At 37.6% G+C, this 6,001-nt stretch overlaps 1 long non-coding RNA gene across 1 annotated transcript; it reads right to left on the bottom strand.

Moving 5' to 3' along the window:
* Window positions 1-2,764: 2,764 nt before the first annotated feature.
* Window positions 2,765-3,555, bottom strand: LOC149198758 (uncharacterized). Its single transcript, XR_016253217.1, has 2 exons — window positions 3,313-3,555; window positions 2,765-3,099 (listed from the first exon to the last, which is right to left on the bottom strand). It is a non-coding gene; the product is annotated as an uncharacterized LOC149198758 (long non-coding RNA).
* Window positions 3,556-6,001: the final 2,446 nt, after the last annotated feature.

Below are 6,001 nucleotides of genomic sequence, written 5' to 3'. Positions count from 1 at the left end.
ATACCAAAAGTTTTAAACAAGAAAGAAAAGACAATCTGAGGATAAAAAGGCATGTTTGCACTAGTCAAAACCAGGCCCATCACTATTGAAATCGTGTGCTTGGATACACTATTGTGCTACCTATGTAACTGCATCAATTAGTACCTACTATATAAGTTCAGTTATGCCACACTTGCACCAAGTGATGCTACTGCTAAGAAATTTTATAGAAATAGCTTTCAGCTAAAATGAAAACTGGCATCTTTTACAGTTCTCTGTTTTTTGACAAAAGTACAATAAACCTTCCATATTGCATGGAAAAAGACGCGGCTTCCTAGAGAAATCACAAGTTATTGACTCAAGAGCTGTAGATCTAGCTCTCGTTTTATGATATCTCTATACCAACACTTCATCAAAACATTACCTATTGATAACAACATTGAAACCCTAAACCAAAGCTCAGAAACAAAGTGTTGAAAGAGTCAGACACCTCAGAGCATATGCAAGAATATTATTATAACTTCTGATCAGTGTTCACACAAAGAAGTATATAATGCTTCCCATAAAGATTTACCACACGGACAACCATCGGATTTGCAGATTTAAATATGAAACAAATTTAGCTGAGTTCTGTAAATCTTAGAGACAAAGCATAAAAATTATACACACAGGATCCTTAAATCAAAAGTCAAACCACAGCAGTTATCACACTAGAATATGACATAACACACACCACTCAACAGATTAGCAAACCACTCAAATAGATAAAGAAACAAGAGCCGGATTGTCTTTTCATAACCACTGCTTTCACAAGTGACATATTAAATGAAAGGCGAAAGGTTCCATTTTCAACCGAACAAGCGCCCAAGCCAATATTTCCTTCGAAATTTAGAGATGACAGAACAAACAAAGACGAAGAGAAGCCCCATATAGCAAACCCAATTCAGAGCACTAGTCCATTGTCTGTCTTGGACACTAGCTCTAGCTCATGGAAAACCCCCAGCTTTAGCCCAGAAACTCCAATGCCAGGGTGCGCACGAAGCAAAAGGTTAAGAGCCCCAGCTTGTGTAAATTGAAAGCATCATAAAGTTAACGATTGATTGTGTAGGCATTTTGTTGAAGGAATCTTCATAAATGTATGGTTTTAGAGATTAACTTTCCTTCATGCAATAGTCAATGTTTACCAAAAGACACAAGTATAATATTTTTGCACACAGTATGAGCACTCGGCTATGCTCTGAGAGAGAGAGGGGAACCAATCACCATACTGGCACACAGTCCACCTCAAGGAGAGGTGAAATTCTCAATCCAATCCATTTTCAATTAATGATAAAGACAACGACTAACCATCAAGAAAACTTGCATTTTACATGGACAGCAACATGTGTTCTAGCAGCAAGGTTGTCAAGAATGCCAGATACCCATCACTATTGAAATCGTGTGCTTGGATACACTACTGTGCTACCTATGTAACTGCATCAATTAGTACCTACTATATAAGTTCAGTTATGCCACACTTGCACCAAGTGATGCTACTGCTAAGAAATTTTATAAAAATAGCTTTCAGCTAAAATGAAAACTGGCATCCTTTACAGTTCTCTGTTTTTTGACAAAAGTACAATAAACCTTCCATATTGCATGGAAAAAGACGCGGCTGATAGGAGGTCAAATTCGTTATACATAAGCTATAAACAATGATCTGCTCAGTTTCTTAGGATCCGTAACATATGAAACGCCTCAGCATTTTAATCGCACACAAGCAAGTGTTCATGTAACCTTATTTGGGCATACCTTGTCTGCAGGAACATCATCATAAACATTTACTGAGCCAGAATAGAAAATTGTCAGCTGTGCGCCTGCTGGCTTTTCAGAAACACTGGCAACAGCCCTTCAAAACCAAAAATGCCCACAGATTTGTCAATCCACAATGAAGCTAAAGATAATTGGCATTCTGCATGAACCATACAGAGAGTAAGATAATATATTTACAAACCTTAAACTAAAATCACAACTTAACATCAGCATTGACAATCATATTACCCTGGTATAGTGGTTCTGGTGGAGGCTCCAACAACAGGCAAGAAGGAATGTTGTCGAGCTAAGGTTGTCCAGCTAAGGGCATTCCTTGAAACTGTCTCACCAAAGTAGTTGTTATTATATTTAAACATAAATTGAAGTTCATTAAAATTATTAGTAAAGTGAATATGCCGGTTAGAAAAATGAATACGACAGGCTCCCAAATGTTGCATGCGCAAAGAAACGTGGCCACATGTTAGCAACGTAAAAGCCAAATGTTGCATGCGCAAAGAAACGTGGCCACATGTTAGCAACGTAAAGTAAAACATTCCGTATCACCGCCAAAGTATCGCTGCAGCTACCAGAGAAAGGAATTTCCACGACCCGAATACGTTCATTCAGAAACTCTCTTTCAGCAATCTAACATCTTCTTCGCTGTCGATCATCCCGTTTATGAAATCGGTGTATCGTGTGAAAACCAGCGCACCCGGAGCCGCAGAAGATTCAAATGCCACCAGATTTCTCAAGATTAGGCAGTCTTCTCATCAAAGTATTGTGGTGAGGTCGCCGTCCGTAGCAACGAATTTGACTCCCACAGAGGATAAAGCGGCCACGGATGGAACAGCTAGTTCGTCTCGTCAAAACTCCAACCCATATAAATCTCCCTGCTTGTGAATTGTCATTACCTAAATAATCACAGTGAATTAGAATGTCTGTTAGAGATAAATATGATGCCACACAATAAGATGCAAAGGGAGCATGATTCAAATGAAATATCAAATCATGTAACAACAGTATATATATATCGTACATAAAAATAGAGTATATTTTGATGTTCAAATAGAATAATGAAAATCACTAACAGATATCCTGAGTGATTATTGAAATTCTCAGTCCATATTTATGTTTTAGAATATTTCAATTAGATGTAGTATCTGCTGCTTCATATCAGGCATAAAGACCAACAAGTATAAGATGAATCAAAGCACAAAGGTGGCACGAGGTAATAAAAATCAATGAGCCTGTTCTTTCTTGGGCTTCACCACAACAACAGGGCACTGTGCATGGTGAACGCAATAGTCACTCACACTGCCAAGAACCACCCTGCAGATTCCAATATCATCTGCTTAAACAATATTGCAAAATAGAAACGCAATAGAAACCTGAAAATAGAACTAACAGTTTCACAAAATAAAACCCTAATAGTAAACTGAAAAGAGAAATGCCAGTTTTTCAAAACAGCAATGGCATGAATCATTCTGAATCATGCATATCAGTAACAATGCTTAATTTGCAGATGCAGCACTAATACAACACCTCAAGCACATTCTGGAGAAAGCTGCTCCCGCGCCCTCACAGAGCCGCCCGCGCTCTGTAATCGTCACCGCTATAAAACCCTAATAGTAAACTGAAAAGAGAAATGCCAGTTTTTCAAAACAGCAATGGCATGAATCATTCTGAATCATGCATATCAGTAACAATGCTTAATTTGCAGATGCAGCGCTAATACAACACCTCAAGCACATTCTGGAGAAAGCTGCTCCCGCGCCCTCACAGAGCCGCCCGCGCTCTGTAATCGTCACCACTGCAAACAGAGCCGATCCACAGGTTTCTTCACTATTTCCACTGCTGAGCTCGCATTGTCGAGCCGCTCTTTCTGAACCAAAACCTTGAACAGCGATGCAGCTGTTAATACCCTGCAACAACACCTGGACAACATGCAACCTTAGCATATACCTTACCAAATAACGAAACCTGTTTACCAAATAGCGAATTAATGCTAGCATTAACGCTAACGGTTGACGGTTAGGGATAATGAAACTGGCCACAATTTGCAACTTAACCTATGTTCGGGCCTCTTCCGCCTCGGGAAGAGGCCAAATAAGATGGAAAAGGTTAAAGCCGAATCCCACCTTGGTTATTTGCACATAACACCGCACATAACACCTCACAGAACTTTGTTATAAGCGCATAACAGACAGGGAAAGCACCACCGAACTAATGCTAAGTCCACATGAAACGATTACAATAGTCCCTGCCGGATGCCAGATGGCAGGGACTAATAAATAACATCAATCATAAAATTTGAATATTTGAATGTGACTGATGAAAATATTGTGGGTGATAACTGTCAACAAAATTACATTTACTTTGTGATCTTCCCTATCTTCTAATCAAAACGTCTTTCTAACCCACCACTCCTTTCAATGACATGGGATACTATAATGTGCGTGCTCTCATTGCATTATATCAACGAGCAATTTACTTTCTTATTATTCTACTAGTATTATGGTTTGATAAAAACATTTAGAAAACATGTCTCTTATATATATATATATGATAATCATATATGATAATCAATATTAATTGTAGGCGAAATTGATTTTGCTTTTTGTTTGTAATGCAACATGACGGTCATTGTGGCAATTAGTTTCCATGAACTATCACAATTATTTCATCTTCTATAAACATGGTTAGAGGAATTATACTTTTCATAACTAATGTTAATGGTTTCTACTCGACCATTGGAATAAAATATTTTACTTCAGACATTAAATTGTTGGGTTTATGGTTGCTCTTTGTTCGTGAATTTTGATTCATGTCATTGCTACTAGTTATGATGTTGTATCAATGTAATTGTTGTCACAAAAATTTTGGAAGAAAGATAGTGCTATTATTGAAATTATAACATGGTACTTCCAACATTAAATTAGCAATATCAAACAATAATTGGGATTTTCATGCATTTAGAATGTTATGTAACATATTTAAATAGTTTTTATTACTGTTATGAATGTCAGAATTTTGACACTTGTTCAACAACTTCTAAAGGAACCCCATGTTGTTTATTAAATTCTCCTCAAATGGTGTTTATTCTCGAAACAATGATTCTATATCAACAACCAACTAACTGATGTAGGCATAATTATTTTGGCAAATGTTGTTTATTAAATTCTCCTCAAATGGTGTTTATTCTCGAAACAATGATTCTATATCAACAACCAACTAACTGATGTAGGCATAATTATTTTGGCAAATTTTCAATGGCCTTACAACTTAAAAGCATTAGAATATTGATTTAAGAGAGAATATTTTCCAATGTTTTCATTGTCATTTTCCCAATATTTTCATGTCCTTAAACCTCCAATAGCGATGCACTACCAACTATGTGTTGATGGCATGCCAATGTTCATGTTATAGTACTAATGCCTTGGATATTAGTTTGTAGTTGATGAGGTACTGATAGAACATTTAAAGGAGGTTAATACTCTGACAACATATGAGTTTTTTTATAATAGGCCAAAATTGGAACGAGCCCACCACCCCGCTGATGAGCAACTAATAAATGTAGGAAGTGGAATCGCTAGTCCCCTACATGCACAAGCATGTGAACATTAGATATGAAGGAGACCATGGAATACGACCGTCAACGCTTCAATTAACATCAAGGCGGGGAGGAGGGGTGGAATCCTGGTTCCTTGCCACAAGAGGGATGGCTTAAGAAAAGTGTGGGAATTGTGGAATATAATCATGATTTCTCAACGATAATATTGGGAAATTCTGCTTTGTCCATTGTTGATGTGATTTTGGTGGAAACTACTCTCAGTTGGGTTTTATTTCTAATTCGCTTGGGCATGAAATATATGTTGGAGGTGAAGAGAATTGGGTACTTTGGGGTAGCAAGGAGGGGTGGTTTCACTACAGTGGATGGTCACTTCTATACGAGTGCTCCTTGAACAACTGTTACACGGATGTTTACTCTAGCCATTCAATCTTCGAGACTTGACTCTACAATGATCACCTAGTCTTGGGTAAATCTTAATTCCTTTCTAAGCCCTGTTAATATTTGTATCAACATTTCAACTGGCTTTTGGTTTTGGCATGTGGGAGGTCTATAGTGTTTATGGGCTCTTGACCTACTATTTAGAAACAATATCTTGTAGCTGCTTCTTCTCTATGGAAACCCCTTTATTCCGTTGACCATCAATCACCTTGCCCAACACTG

Source organism: Pinus tabuliformis, chromosome 2_1, assembly GCF_031772625.1.
Source record: "Pinus tabuliformis cultivar Carrire ecotype Pingquan chromosome 2_1, CPIR1, whole genome shotgun sequence".
In the NCBI taxonomy this organism is placed as follows: Eukaryota; Viridiplantae; Streptophyta; class Pinopsida; order Pinales; family Pinaceae; genus Pinus; species Pinus tabuliformis.
The sequence above is the reverse complement of the archived record's forward strand: the minus strand, read 5'-3'. Positions and strand labels throughout refer to the sequence as shown.